This window comes from Anabrus simplex, chromosome 6 (assembly GCF_040414725.1).
Source record: "Anabrus simplex isolate iqAnaSimp1 chromosome 6, ASM4041472v1, whole genome shotgun sequence".
Taxonomy (NCBI): domain Eukaryota; kingdom Metazoa; phylum Arthropoda; class Insecta; order Orthoptera; family Tettigoniidae; genus Anabrus; species Anabrus simplex.
In genome coordinates, this window is record NC_090270.1 from 212,405,430 (window position 1) to 212,422,591 (window position 17,162).

Below are 17,162 nucleotides of genomic sequence, written 5' to 3' on the forward strand. Positions count from 1 at the left end.
ATATTTAAGCAGTATGGCAGTTAAAGGAGTCCCTCTAAAGGTTATGAAGGCCTAGGGAATTGTGAGTCAGATTGTGTACTTCATACAACTGTATAGATATGTGTGTTTTCCACAACCATCAAATTATCTCCAAGAGCATGTTCACCACAACACTTTCAAAAGCCATTTCTAATATACCAGGGTTCTATTTCTTGAAACTCTTTGCTAATCAACAGTCATTCCCAAATGTCAATATGTCAATATAGTAGTCCAAATATTGTTCACGTGATGATATCTTCGGCTTATCTTTCATAAGAACATACAACCATAGAGCTACAACAAACAAAGGAGCCTTCGTCTAGTTCAGTCTGCACAGCTCGCTTTGGCTCTCCCCAATTTTCACCAACAATGCGGGTTCAAGGATAATGTAAGTAGCTGCACTTGGGCTCATTGATTGAGGTTAATCTTCCATTAATGCTGGAAACACAATGGAATTAAAAGAACGGAAGTAAATGTGAAGTGATCAAAAGTATAAAGCATGGACTTGAATGGACCCTTGGCCATAGATGTCTTCCCTTCCACTATTATATTCTTCACCAGTGACTGTGAAACACCTGTTGCTTCAATTGTTGAAGCCACAACAGTATAATTCAGTTTATGAACAGTTTTCTCGTAGGTGAGCAACAACATAACAGACTATTTCTCTGGCTTGTCCTCTTAATGGCCATGCAGATTTGATACCAGACTTCAAAGTAGCAGCCAAAACTGAACTCAAATAACACCATCAAAACTATAAACATAAAAACATTTACCAATAAATTATATGCTAGGCGAGAAGGATCACTAGAATAACATCCTACAAAACTTTATTAACGTACAAACATTTACCAATAAAGTATACGCTACACAAGAAGGGATTATGGATTTACAACTAAAGAAAGTATATAAATATAATGACAACAAAACAAGAGCATGAAAATTAATACAGAAGTGGCAATGAAACTCTAAACTCTGTCACCAAGTCTTCACAGTGTGCACGAGGGACAGCATGCGATGTCCTCCACCACTCCTCTATGATGTCATCCATACACTTGGAGATATTGCATGCAGAAGTGACTTTGTGCAGGTTCTTTTCTTCCTTGCTGATTTAATTAAAATAAAATTGAAGAAAATTAAATGAAATTGATACATTTTCTTGCTCTTACTGGACTAAACCAATTGTTGAATCAAAGTTGTTTTTTTTTCAGTACTAGGAAGCATAAGATCACTGAGACGTTGTTGACTCATAGATGCTCACGAAACAACAGTCTATCAACATATTTTCAAGTGTAACAAAGGAGCCTGCCTTTTTCTTGCTGTTTTGAGACCTGTGTCATTACCCTATGCCAAATGAAACATGTATAAATGAAATGAAACTAAATCCTACAAAACTTCTATATTCTTATCATTTCATTTATTTGTTTGAGCCAGCCAAATGGCTCCCACTCTAGTCATGCCACTGAACAAGAAGAAGAAGAAGAAGAAGAAGAAGAAGCATTTCAATAATGTTAATAATGTTTGAAGGAATTAGAGAAGAGTTGTTACCTTAGGTTATAAAGGTGGTGGAGGAAAGATAAAAAGGCAGTATAGTACATTATTACTGGAAACCCAATGCAATTATCACCTACCCGTCATACAACCATATTAACCATAGTAGTCTATACACCAACTGTTTTTTGTCTTCTACTTGTTTAACATCCCACTAACACATCGAAGGTTTTCGCCAAAGACAGGATGGGGAAGATAGTGCTTGGTGTGAATATAGAAAACCACAGAAAATCATCTTCAGGGCTGCCGCCAGTGGGATTCGAACCCACTATCTCCCAAATGCAAGCTCACAATTGCGCAATCCTTACCGCACAGCCAACTCACTTGGTACACTGACTGTGATTACCTGAGTCAGCTTTCTATGTTTTCCTGTTTATGTATCAAATATTTCTTGTGTTTACATTTGTATAGTTTGTGAGCATTTTCATGTAAAATAAGAAAAAAGAAGTTATGGCTAACCCTTAAAGTCTGAACACCGAATCTGTGAAGTGTGATAATGCATAACATCACTTGGGAATGGACAGAGCATGACAGCGCATGCCCCCTTTACTTTATGCCAGCTAACCTCAAGAAGGAAGCGGGTGAGTTAAGGGTCGTACAGACTGTTTCATGCATAATGCAGATCTGTAGAACACATACCAAACCTTTGAGGTGATGCACCTAACTTCTCTTGGTACTGTATGCAGCTTTTTATTTCCAGTATGAAGCGTGTTTAATTTTGCATTTTAACATGCTGACTGCTTTAAGACCAGCAGCATAATGTGCAGTACCAATGTGTTCTATTCCCTCTCAGTAGCAGCGATTGGAGGAGGAGGGGCGGCAACGGCCCTCTCCCCCAACTTTGTGGAGAAAAATTAAATTTTTATTCCATTTCAGCTGATAATATAGATGTTGATTCCCATAGGGAACCTGAAATATTTGACCCGAATGAGTAAATTTACCAACTTATGAACCCAATTGAGCACACGGGGGCGAAACACTGGCAACCAGGAATGAATTAGCTGAAAAATTTATAATGTCCAATAACGGACCAACTACATTGGTATTATCCATTTTAGCTGCCTGAAATTGGGAATTTTTTTTTAAATGTATAAATCTGGTTGTCTTTTCAGCAAATTCTTTATTTTAATTTCTTTTATTACTAAGAAAAATACTTAGCGGAAACACGCAAAAAATGCCGTTTGTCACAGCTAACCGAATTGTACAGCACCACAGCAAGCAGTGGAGACCCGCAGAGCAATGTGTAGCATGTTCCACGATGAAAGGTATGGTAGCAGGGGTATATTTTTGCCAAGGATACCCACTTGTTGCGTGCATTCATCAGTCTGTCAGTCTCAGCCAATATGTCTGTTTAGTTCTATCCAGTGTCTGTTACTTTGTTAGTATGTAGTTATACAATAAATGACTTTAATTGTATAATCACACCAAACTTTTGTTTAATTGTAATGTATGCATAATTATTGTTCTTTGGGTGAAAGTTTTGTTGTCTATTATTACCAAACTTAAGTTGCTAGACTGTTAACCTTTACGTCTCAGTAGAGATAAAAAGGGGATTCTGGGCCAGGGGCTAATGCGCAAGATGGCCGCTATACATGGGCTCTTATGGGACTAACTCCTAGGACCTGCGCTAGAGGCTACTGCGCAAGATGGCGGCTATACATAGGCTCTTATGGAGAAAGCTAGCCATGGGCAGACATAGGGCTTTAGAAGACGGCCTATGGCGATTGCACAATATGGCGGCTATACCCGGGCTCTTATGGAGAAAGCTAGCAACTTCCTTGTGCTAGGACACCCGAGGCAAGATAGTTGCTGAACATTGGTTATATGAGGCTAAATTTTAGGAGTTGGACCAGAATCTAATGGTGATACATTGTTCTTATAGACCTAACTCTACAGAGCTGCCTTAGGAGCTCACATTGTTAACTTATGACCTATTAGTTTGATCAGCCTGACATTCGAGAACTGAGGTAAGGGCTACTATGCAAGACGACTGCTATACTCTATTCGTATAGACCTTAACTAGAGGGCTGCCTCAGACAGGGGCACACAACATGTAGTCTTGTTGCACGACAATGACCTATTAGTTTTACCAGTTTAGCTTTCTGGAACTACTATGCAAGATGGCTGCTATACTGTGTTCACATGGACTGAACTCTAGAAAGCTGCCTTATGGACTTACAACTTGTAACTTATGGTCTATCAGTTTTATCACCTAACATTTGGGAACTGAGGCAGGGGCTACTAGGCAAAATAACTGCTGTACATTGTTTTCATTAGACTAACTTTAAGGAGCTGGGCTATCGCTCATCCTTCTCACCAGCTGTCCTTCATAACTTTAGTTTAGCACAGGAGCTGGTGGTGGTACATGAGCTTTATGGCACTAACTTGGGGAGAGCTGTGCTAGGGCTTTTCAAGTATTGGGCTAATGCAGGGTCGGTGTTTCATCCTTCTAATAGGATACCCTTCCAAACATCAGTCTAGAGCAGGGGCTCTTGCGTATACATAGGCTCTTATGGGACTAACACTGGGGGAAGGAAAGCTGCACTAGGGCTCTCGAGGATGGATAGTCGCTCAAAGCTAAAAGCGTAATTAGAATGATGAGATGTAGATAAACATAGGATGTTGTTATAACCTAACTTTGTAATCTGTTAGAAGTGATAAAGTTCATTCAGTGTAGGATTGCAAAATGCTGAACCGAAACAAAATTTGTGCTACATGCATGATAGGGAATAGAACCCAAGGGTCACATCTTATCAGACGGGCAAAAGGATGAAAGGACTCTTCTTCCTCGTCCTCACCGAGACTTCCTCCTCCTCCTAGGGCTAAACGGCTAAAGGGCTAAAGAGCTAAAGTGCAAAATGTCTTAAGGGCTAAAGGGCAAAAAGGGCTCACAATTTTTGTAATATTTAAGGTGCCTCTCCTCTCTTTATCCGGGCTTGAGACTGGCTCTACAGCTAGAGGCGGAGTTAACACCCTGAGGATATAGGGAAGGAAGTTTTTAAAAGTTTCTGCAACGTTATAGCTACTCGATCCACTATATGCTACAGAAGGATGGGTATGGTGGGAAGCAGCTGTGGGAATATATTCGATGTAGGAAGGTGTTTAGGGTGCTATGATGTACTGTAGAGGGATGGGTGTTTAGTAACAGAACTTGTAGACCTAGACAGCGAGTGAGAATTAAAAATATCTCGCAGAGGTGTACTTTTTAAATATTAATCAGTACTTGCTTGAATACGGTTGAGCTCTTTCCTAAGGAAGGGAGAACTTTCGAAAAGAATCTGTACTAGTATAGCTACTCGATCTACTATATGCTTCAGCAGGATGACTTAGGTGAGGGTGAGGGCTGGAAATGTAGGAAGGTGTTTAGGCTGTTGTACTGTCGAGAGAGTGCTTACAGGTAAGGTATTTACTTTGAAGAGCTGTTACTCAATAATACCTGCACGACACAATTCTTGCTCTATTTTAAAAATATCTGCTTTACACTCTGTGCAACCTGCATCTTGGTAGGCTATTAGCAGTTGCAAACGTTCTACGAGTAGGTTGGGGTCTTTACAGTGTCTTACGTCTACATGGGGTAACAGAGGCTTGTTGTGCACTTTGTGCCTGCATGCAGACCGTTGACGTGTAGGGACTTGTTTTGATGTAATACGTGATTTTGCAGTAGCGTTTCCAGGTACAAACCTTACTTGTGTTGGTAGCAAAGCTTTGATATCTTCTTCTACTTCATTTTGCATCCCTTCTTGAGATGTTTGCACGGCTACAGAACGTGTTGCAGGCTTAGAAAATGAAGTAAAATCATAAAGCTCTAATGGCAAAGAAACATTGAGATCTTCGTTTCTTTCTTCTTCTCCTTCGTTTCCTTTATTATCACTATTATCACCAGCATCCTTATCCGCCTCCTCCTCGTCATCTTCATTATCATCATCATTATCTTGCTTCTCTTTATCTCGAAATGTGTGTTTACTAACAGAACTTGTAGTAGGCCTAGACGAGTGAGAATTAAAAATCTCTCGCAGAGGTATACTTTTTGAACATAACCCAGTATTTGCTTGAATACGGTTGAGCTCTTTATATTTTCGTCTCGATGAAGCTACATTACACGCGGCTTCGTGACGTTGAGCGTTGTAAGCGTTCTTAAACTCTCTTCTACAATGTTTGCATTGAAAAATTGTTCTACAAGATATCTCATGACGTCTCTTATGATAGCCTCGGTGAAATATTTTTCCACACTCTTTGCACGTATAGCTTGGAATAGTTTTCTCCATGATAGATTTTTCTTCTGCTAATAGATAACACCTGAGAAAAAGAGAGAAGCGGAGTATTGTATGCCCGCCCCTTCAACAGTTTATTACAAACTAAAATATTGCTCACTTCTTCTGCTGGTATATACTTTCATTTAACAAGAACGATGTTATCACGTCAACAGTCCGTGGTGAACTGAACATCTTACGCTAACCTTCTGACTTATATATAATGCAGTAGGCCTACTTCATAATATTTTCATAAAGTGTGGCTAAAGTGTGGCTAACCTAATGCCTTCACATTACTGTAAAAATTACTCAAGTTCAAATTTATATCGTTACAGTAACATTTGAAGGTATATGTTTGAAAGCCAATCAGGATGATTGAAGGTAGAAAAACTGACATTAACACCACTCCGAGGGTTCTAGCCCCGTCTGACCGAAGTGTAGCAAGTTTCTCTACACCCTTCTGTGAGGATTGAGATTCATAGATACATATAGGTTCATGCCATTCAGCCTAGAATCACTGGTAAAGAATCTAACATCATATCCTGAAACAACCAAGTATTTTGGAGAAGAAAATTCATGTTTAATGACCAGGAAAAGTGTTTTTCCGTATGATTACGTTGATTCGTGGGAGAAATTAAGTGAAACCTGTTTACCTCCAAAAGAAGCCTTCTTCAGTAAGTTAAACCAAGCCAAGATCTCTGATGAAGACTATCAGCACGCTCGAGATGTATGGAAGCAGTTCGATATTAAAACATTGGGAGAGTACAGTGATCTCTATCTACTCTCAGATGTACTCCTCCTCGCAGACGTTTTCGAAACGTTTAGAGATATAACGTTGACAACTCATAGTGTAGATCCTGCGCACTATTTTACTTCTCCTGGACTTACGTGGGATGCTATGCTATTCTATACAGGAATTGAACTAGAGTTGATACAAAACTATGATCACCTCCTCATGGTGGAGTCAGGGATACGTGGAGGAATATGTCAAGTATCTCATCGCTATGCAGAGGCAAATAATAAATACATGGCAGTGTTCAACCCTGAGAAACCGTCGCAATTTATCACCTACGAAGACGCAAACAACCAGTACGGTTGGGATATGTGTCATCCCCTTCCATACGGAGGCTTCGAGTGGATCTCTCCTAACAGCATAGAAATAGAAAAACTTGAAGAAGATGATCCCTTTGGTTACATTTTAGAAGTAGATGTTGACTATCCATCTGAGCTTCACGAACTCCACAACGATTTACCATTTCTTCCTGAGTGTATGCAACCTACAGAAGCATCCTTAAAGAAGCTAATACCACACCTTGGGAACAGGAAGCACTACGTTCTTCACTATATGGCACTCAAGCAAGCTCTAAATCATGGTCTGAAACTAACTAAAATTCATCGTGTGTTAAGGTTTCGTCAGTCACGTTGGCTTAAGGGCTATGTTGAGTTCAATAATAATCTACGTAAGGAAGCTAAAAATGATTTTGAGAAAGATTTGTATAAATTATTCAATAACGCTATGTTTGGGAAAGCCATGGAGAACATTCGTAAGAGGATTGATATTAGACTTGTTACAGATAGTAAATTAGCTGAGAAACTAATAGCAAAACCTACATTCATTGACCGAACTATCTATGGTCCAAATCTAACAGCTTTTCATATGGCAAAACGTACACTTTTATTCAACAAACCAATCTATATTGGTATGTGTGTGCTTGACATCTCTAAAACACTAATGTATTCCTATCAGTACGACGTCTTGCTTCCTTATTACGGAAAAGAGAATCTGAAACTTATGTACATGGATACCGATTCTTTCATACATTTAATAATAACCGAAGATGTATATCAAGATAAACTGAAGTTCAGAGAGCATCTTGATACATCTAATTATCCTCCTGCTCACCCATGCTACTCGATAAAGAACAAAAACGTGTTAGGAAAATTTAAAGATGAGGCTAGTAGCAAGATTATTACAAGGTTTGCAGGACTTCGTGCAAAAATGTATGCCTTAAAGATCGATGGAGAAGAAGTAAAAAAGATTAAGGGTATTAAAAGGAGTGTCGTCAAGAATTGTATCACTTTTGATACCTATGTAGAATGTCTCAAAACTAACACGCTTGCAAGAAAGCCTATGAACGTTATTATGTCTCGAAAACACAATGTATCATCAGTTAAAATTAATAAGATAGCCCTGTCACCTCACGACGATAAAAGAGTAATCGCATCTGATCAAAAATCTACTTACGCTCATGGTCACCATGCGGTCTCTTCATTAAAAAGCATAAAATGAAATTACTGCCGCGCTATTATCATGTTATTAACGCAGAATAAAAAATGTGTCTCTCCGCCTACAGTATATCATAGCACCCTAAACACCCACATTCCCACAGCTGCTTCCCACCATACCCATCCTTCTGTAGCATATAGTGGATCGAGTAGCTATAACGTTGCAGAAACTTTTAAAAACTTCCTTCCCTATATCCTTAGGGTGTTAACTCCACCTCTAGCTGTAGAGCCGGTCTCAAGCCCGGATAAAGAGAGGAGAGGCACCTTAAATATTACAAAAATTGTGAGCCCTTTTTGCCCTTTAGCCCTTAAGACATTTTGCACTTTAGCTCTTTAGCCCTTTAGCCCATTAGCCGTTTAGCCCTAGGAGGAGGAGGAAGTCTCGGTGAGGACGAGGAAGAAGAGTCCTTTCATCCTTTTGCCCGTCTGATAAGATGTGACCCTTGGGTTCTATTCCCTATCATGCATGTAGCACAAATTTTGTTTCGGTTCAGCATTTTGCAATCCTACACTGAATGAACTTTATCACTTCTAACAGATTACAAAGTTAGGTTATAACAACATCCTATGTTTATCTACATCTCATCATTCTAATTACGCTTTTAGCTTTGAGCGACTATCCATCCTCGAGAGCCCTAGTGCAGCTTTCCTTCCCCCAGTGTTAGTCCCATAAGAGCCTATGTATACGCAAGAGCCCCTGCTCTAGACTGATGTTTGGAAGGGTATCCTATTAGAAGGATGAAACACCGACCCTGCATTAGCCCAATACTTGAAAAGCCCTAGCACAGCTCTCCCCAAGTTAGTGCCATAAAGCTCATGTACCACCACCAGCTCCTGTGCTAAACTAAAGTTATGAAGGACAGCTGGTGAGAAGGATGAGCGATAGCCCAGCTCCTTAAAGTTAGTCTAATGAAAACAATGTACAGCAGTTATTTTGCCTAGTAGCCCCTGCCTCAGTTCCCAAATGTTAGGTGATAAAACTGATAGACCATAAGTTACAAGTTGTAAGTCCATAAGGCAGCTTTCTAGAGTTCAGTCCATGTGAACACAGTATAGCAGCCATCTTGCATAGTAGTTCCAGAAAGCTAAACTGGTAAAACTAATAGGTCATTGTCGTGCAACAAGACTACATGTTGTGTGCCCCTGTCTGAGGCAGCCCTCTAGTTAAGGTCTATACGAATAGAGTATAGCAGTCGTCTTGCATAGTAGCCCTTACCTCAGTTCTCGAATGTCAGGCTGATCAAACTAATAGGTCATAAGTTAACAATGTGAGCTCCTAAGGCAGCTCTGTAGAGTTAGGTCTATAAGAACAATGTATCACCATTAGATTCTGGTCCAACTCCTAAAATTTAGCCTCATATAACCAATGTTCAGCAACTATCTTGCCTCGGGTGTCCTAGCACAAGGAAGTTGCTAGCTTTCTCCATAAGAGCCCGGGTATAGCCGCCATATTGTGCAATCGCCATAGGCCGTCTTCTAAAGCCCTATGTCTGCCCATGGCTAGCTTTCTCCATAAGAGCCTATGTATAGCCACCATCTTGCGCAGTAGCCTCTAGCGCAGGTCCTAGGAGTTAGTCCCATAAGAGCCCATGTATAGTGGCCATCTTGCGCATTAGCCCCTGGCCCAGAATCCCCTTTTTATCCATACTCGTCTCTATCGAAACTTGCTCAGAGAGCATCAAAAATGTACCATTTTATAGCAATTGTTTTCAATTTTATTGTCTACCTCCATCCTTTGGACCCGAATACTTTTTATTGTGAACACATTTTTGTGCCCCCCCACTTCCAATTCCTAATTGCTGCTACTGTTCCCTCTCATACTGTACTCTTATTATGCTGACTACTCATTGGACCAGCCATCTATAATTCTGCCTACCCAGTAGGCTTGTTTTCTCACTATGACTTAGCAGATTCTGTATATGGACTTTAAACTTTCCATAATTTTTATATTTATTAATGATACATCCATTACCTCAAAAGTTATGGCCAATATAGACAAACTGAACTGTTTGTATAAAGTTGGGATACAACTGTTCTAATATAAATGAGAATTAATTTAGTTTTGACCAATGTAATTATCAATACTTTCATCCAAGAAGGAAAATTCAACTCTAGTATCAAGATTATAAAAGGATAAACAAGAATGCAACAGAAGTAAAATACCCATTGTAAAAAAAAGTGGCTACAGAAATAAATGCTCTACAGAATATTTTTCCTGGCTCATTAACTTTAAAGTCATTTGTAGCACAAACCATCACAGAGGCTAGAAGGAACATTCAAAGTAGAATAGTGATTAATGAACCCCTACATTACGTAGAAATTTAATCAAAAAATCATACAATATAAAGTCCAGGGTAAGAAGCTAATGGGAACAAAATATATAATGTATATATAAGTCTAGGAAAGAGATAGTAGATACTTACCATGGAATACCATGGATGTTGATAGAGTACACATAAAAGAATGGTTATTCTTTTATGGTACCATACTATCGCAGAGAAGTATTTAAGCAGAGATTATTTAACGTCTAAGTTTACACAGTCATATAATAATGTGTACCGATACTCTATCCACACAGTCTTACATTGTAAGTTGCTGCTCTCTACCTGTTTCCTAAACTTATATATATATATATATAGGCTAGTATAAAATATAGAACATCAAACATTAATTACAAAAAATATATATTTAATATAATTTTTACTTATACAATTGTTATGAGAATTTGGTCCACGTAAAATGATTAATGAACAATCATGTTTTTTGTTACATTACAGACTAAAAGAAATTAAAACTAAAAATTCTCACCACATTAAATGAAGAACATGAATTTTAAAAAATATATACTTTTACAAACTCATTTCTTATATAACTGTAAAATAAGTCGTTGTTGTACGTACTAAATAAGCTTTGTTAACTTAATAAATGTTTGTAATATTGAAACATTTTGTTTCATTTGCAGTATTTAAGTGAAGTTAAGTGTAAGAGAAGACCACAAGTCCTAGCTTTGCCACTATTAAATACAAGTAATAAAATAAATAAATTTAAAAGTGAAGGTAGTTACTGTATGTCAAACACATCATAGTTGTTCTATAGTTCATTTCCAAACTACAGTAAAAGATACGAATACCATACTATCACAGAAGAGTATTTAAGCAGAGATTATATCAAACATTTAAGTTTACACACAAAATAAATTTACACACAGTCAGCTTTATACAGCAATATATTATTTACACTTCAAGTTTAACATTACACCTTTTTATCTAGTACAGTACTGTATATTTCCTAAGTACACACCCACTGTGTATTTCTTTTACACTAAGAGAAAGCTGAAATATAACAGAGCTGAACTGAGAATCTCAGAACTTCTTTGGTTTTATGTTATCAAAAGTGAGTATCAAACATTATTTTACAAGACTAATCTTTTTATATTTATGAAATGTACTCAAGTATCTCAGAACTGTCCAGATGGTATGTGAATTTAGTGGCAATGTTCTTTGTCTGAAATCGCACACGACACGAAAACTTACTGTAAGTACTTCAAGATCCTACCATTCGCTTTGAGAGGAACCTGCAACAGCCTCAGGATGTTAATCTGGAAAAATAAGTAATTTATAAACCATGTCTGCCATACCTATCAGCCAAATATAATACAGTACATTCTCGTTAATCTGAACTAATTGGGACCGGAGTCTGTTCGGATAATGAAATTTTCGGATTAACCGGAAAATATTTTCTAACAATAATGTTATTGTTTCTATGTCCTGCTAACTACTTTTACGGTTTCCGGAGACGCCTAGGTGCCGGGATTTTCTTTCGAAGGAGTTATTTTATGTGCCAGTAAATCTACTTACACGAGACTGACATATTTGAGCACCTTCAAATACCACTGGAATGACCCAGGATCGAACCTACCAAGTTGGGGTCAGAAGGCCAGCGCCTCAACCGTCTGAGGAAAATAGTTTCTAAAATACAGTACATTACATACTGTAATTTGAAAGTCCATTCTTTAGCAGTTGCATTAATAAAATACTGTATAAAATTACAGGAGGGTAGTTAAGAACCCATAGAGGAGAAAACGATAATGAAAATTTCATTAGTGCATGGATGGAAACTGACTGTCATCAATTACAAACAGACCAAGAAATTGTAGCTATGGTGGAGAAAGAATCTGGAGTTGATGAGGAACAGAGTGACGACGAAGAAGACCACAATGAACAACTAGCGTCACATTTAGATGCTGCGGCTGCCTTAGAACTTGCCGTACGCTATGTCGAGCAACACTCTGCTGCTACGCCCACCGAAGTGATGTTTATGAGACGCTGGTTTAACACTGCATCTTCGAGTAGGTTCCAGTCACTAGGCAAAAGAAACTAACAGACTTTATAAAGGTAAATGACCAGTGATTGATGGTTTATGATGTGTAATTATGTTAATAAGTTATTCTAGTAAAATATGACTCCTAAAATGCAAGTAAATCTTTAAAATTCAATATTTCAGTTCGAATTAACCGGACTTTCGGATTAACGGAGTTTGGATTAACGGGACTATAGTGTATTCCCCTTGGTCAATGGGTTGTCAAAGGCCTCCTGTTTGGATCCAGAAGTACTCTGCCAAAGAACACAGCCACTATCCTTCAAAATTTAAAAACATAGAGAAAACCTTATTACAGTTCATAACAGACACTCTAAAAATTATACAGTTGCATTTATATCTGAAATCGTAATCTCCTTACAATGAATTTTCCAGAAAAAATATTATTTCATTATTATAATTATATACTTTAAGTTATGCATTCCAGACCTTTATGGAAACCTTACTGGAGGATGGACCTTTTAGGGAGAGTAGTGATAAAGTAATCTCTGAGGTTTGTAGATAGTCTGTAGTTGTAGAGAAACTTCCCAAATTAATTAAATCATTGTACAGTGAGAGAAGATATGTGAGACTATCACTGAAATACATTTTAAAATAAATCTTACTACTACTTTTCATTTCTGTAATGTTGTAGGATTCCATGGCTGGCATAAACTAACATTTTTTTCCTTTTCTGGCTATTCAGTCTTAAATACATTTTTGAGGTGTGTCCATATTTTATTTGCTATATAAGTAGGTAATGAAAAGGACCAAGCAAGTGCAATTCACATTATGTACTGTATAGTAGACTTAGTCAGAACACTGGCGGTCATGTGGATTTGACCTTCATGCTTCGTGGTTTAACATCTAGAAAATTTTATACATTTTGTTCTGATACATGAAACACCCTAAATATGAACATAGTTCACAGTACATTCAAAAATATATGCAATGAACAAAGATTCAAATTTTAGAGTTTCTCTGCTAAGAAATAGTAAAGTATTCTTCTTCTTACAAAGTTCCTTTCTTTCATTGAGACACACCATGTCATACCTTGCCATAGCATTTATTCTACTACTCTACTACCGACCTATCAACAGAGGTAACTTTAATTACTCATTATACTCTCTTATAATATTGTCGGTAGATGCAGAGAGGGTCTCGGCCCATAAGTAGCTACGGCTGGTCCGTGTCCAACAGCTCTGCACTATGACTGGCCAACCGAGCAGAGAAGGGGTGGCCACAGCTCTACCATGGCTCTACGCCTCTGCATTCGAGAGACAGGACAGGGCTGGACCTCACGGCTGGCCACAACCGTCAGCTGTCCTGAAAATAGTTTTCCGTGGTTTTCCATTCTCCTGCGCCAAGGCGAATGCCGGGACAGTTCATAGTATAGGCCACAGCCGCCAACCCCTTCACCTTCTCCGAACATCTCCTTCCCCGAACAAATCTGCTGGCCTGAGAGACGGTGTCACCGTCTAAGAAGCCTGCCTCTCCCTTCAGGGGAGGAATGAAAACATATTTAGTAGTAGAAGTTATAATATTGTTATAACAGGAGTATCTAAATATATGTCTGACTCGTTGGCTGAATGGCCAGCGTACTGGCCTTCGGTTCAGAGGGTCCCGGGTTCGATTCCCGTCCGGGTCGAGAATTTTAACCTTAATTAGTTAATTCCAATGGCCCAGGAGCTGGATGTTTGTGCTGTCCCCAACATTCCTGCAACTCACACACCACACATAACACTATCCTCCACCACAGTAACACGCAGTTACCTATACATGGCTGATGCCGCCCACCCTCATCGGAGGGTCTGCCTTACAAGGGCTGCACTCGGATAGAAATAGCCACACGAAATTATTATATTATCTAAATATATGAGAAATTAAGTGTTGATAGGTTGGTGACACAACATTTGTGAGTGAGAACTCTGATTGTAAAAGAAAATTCTGACATGACCTTTTAGGAACAGTAGTGATAAAGTAATCTCTGAGGCTTGTAGATAGCCTGTAGTTGTGGAGAAACTTCCCGAATTAAATCATTGTTCAGAGAGTGAAGATATCTGAGTCTACCACTGAAATAAGGCTATAGACTGAATGGCTCAAAATATGTAATGAAGTGAAGTTCTCATCTACCGAGATTGATACGGTACTATTAATAACATGAGGATATTTAACACATGAATTAATTGCTATGATCCTACAGATAATTCTATTCCACATTCTGATTTTAAGATTATTGTTCAAGTCATCAGTCTACAGATAATCAGTTTGGTGCAGATCTCCATACAGAAAGATCAACATATCCTTAGGAAATATGAGTATAGTTATTCAACCTTACATGCTCATAAAGTCAATTGTTTCCAGGATGTAACAACTCTGTAACCTCAGTTTAAATGTAAATCATCAAAATATTATTGAGAAACATTCTGTCCTGTGGACAAATTAATTTGGACCTTATGATATTCAGCCAGCTGCCTCTGTGGATCAGTGGTAGAGTGTCGGCCTCCGGATCACAAGGTAGCGAGTTCAAACCCGGCAGAGGCAGTCGGATTTTTGAAGGGCAGAAAAAAGTCCAATCGACACTCCATGTCGTACGATGTCAGCATGTAGAAGATCTCTGGTGACACATTTGGTGTTTACCCGACAAAATTAATTAAAATCTCAGCCATAGACACCTAAGAGAGTTTCGGTTTACTCTGTCTGCCATCTAGTGGGCCTAGAGTAAAACGGAACATCAAAATTGACGAGCAGACAGCCAGATGGCGTCAAATTGTAATGTCTGCACACGGTAGCTGAGGCCATACGAGTATTATTATTATTATTATTATTATTATTATTATTATTATTATATTCAGCCTTTAAGATCCAGACAGCCTGAGCTATTTAAATTGTCCGGTCAATCATTAGGATTGCAACAACTTTTATGATGATACCGGGCGAGTTGGCCATGTGGTTAGGTGCGCGCAGCTGTGAGCTTGCATCGAGGAGATAGTGGGTTCGAACTCCACTATCAGCAACTCTGAAGATGGTTTTCCATGGTTTTCCATTTTCACACAAGGCAAATACTGGGGCTATACTTTAATTATGGCCACAGCCACTTCCTTCCCACTCCTAGCTCTTTCCTATCCCATCTTCATCATAAGACCTATCTGTGTCAGTGTGACGTAAACCAAATTATAAAAATTTGATGATAAGATGTAATCATCTGATTTAGGCACGTTAAGGACATTGCCCCATTATGTACAAACGCAGTAAGTAAGCCCATTGCCAAGCTAATGGTTCACTTCAGTAGATGTTCCAGCCATTAATATTCAACACTAATTATCTACTATATATGATGTAAAATCATGGGTAAATGTTAAGTAAATACACAAAAAAAAACATGAAACTGGTCAACCTTTGATAAAACATTTTTTTCATGTAACACTGAAAAAGTATTTTGATGATCTTCCACGGCAGCTTTTTAAGGGGATTGCAGGTTTATACAAATCCCAGATATTTACCTGATTTCCCAAATCTCTTATTATGTTATTTTACACTTTTCATTCATGACTGTCTGTAGCTGGCATCTTGTTTTGTAGCTAGGAGCTACCAGGAGCCTTGTGTTCATAGAATGTTTCAGCTTGTGCATGATTGGGGGAGGGGAGGGGGGATTATCAGGGTGGCTTGCTTTTCTATTGAAAAGGTTTGTCCCTAACATGAGTACCAATATACCTAAATAAAAAGATAAAAATACATTGGAAAGTTTCTGTTTCAAATAGGCTTTGGCTCGAAGTGGTGTGAACATTTTATTTATTCTGCTTGTGCAAGCTAATCTTAAGCCGCATGCAGATTTAGCAACACCGCCCCGCAACGCCTGTTTGATATCGCCCGCAAAGCAATCTGATTGGCTAACTTCAACACCTGATAAAATGAAATCAGCGCAAGGTATCAAATCTTTTTCAAATTATTTTTCAGTATGACCAACTCTCTAATGCTCATATACCCGGTTCATGTTGTTTCCAGCCACCCTGTAGAGAATAGTAATCAACAGTGCCAATGGCAAGTCATATTGAAATACCACAACCAACGAGATCTCAAGTTAAGTAACAGTGGGTGTGATCACCACCTGGAAGAGTGACCCAAGTGTTGTTTACTAGAGGACAAGCAGAAGGGATATGGCCACACTGCCACATATAAACTCTGGCTAAGGATGCCTGACCAGTGACCCCAGACTTAGCTGCAGGAAATGACTATGTTGCCAATAAGGCACTTGGTTATTACTTTTATTGATCTACAGTATCTTCTTCCTTTTCTTGTACTTTTCCCGCATATGTGGGGTTGTGAATGCCATCTGTGTCGCACATGTGGATTTAGCCCTGTTTTACACCTGGATGCCCTTCCTGACGCCAACTGTATATGGAAGGGTGTAATCACTATTGCGTGTTTCTGTGGCAACTGGTGGAGTAGTGTCTTGTCTGAATATGAAGAGGAAAGTGTTGGGACAAACACAAACACCCAGTCCCCAGAGGGCCAGAAGAATTTATCCGACATGATTAAAATACGCAAACTGGCTGGGAATCGAACAATTTTTTTTCTTTACGTCGCACCGACACAGATAGGTCTTATGGCGGCGATGGAACAGGAAAGGCCTAGGATTGGGAAAGAAGTGGCCATGGCCTTAATTAAGGTACAGACCCAGCATTTGCCTGGTGTGTGAAAATG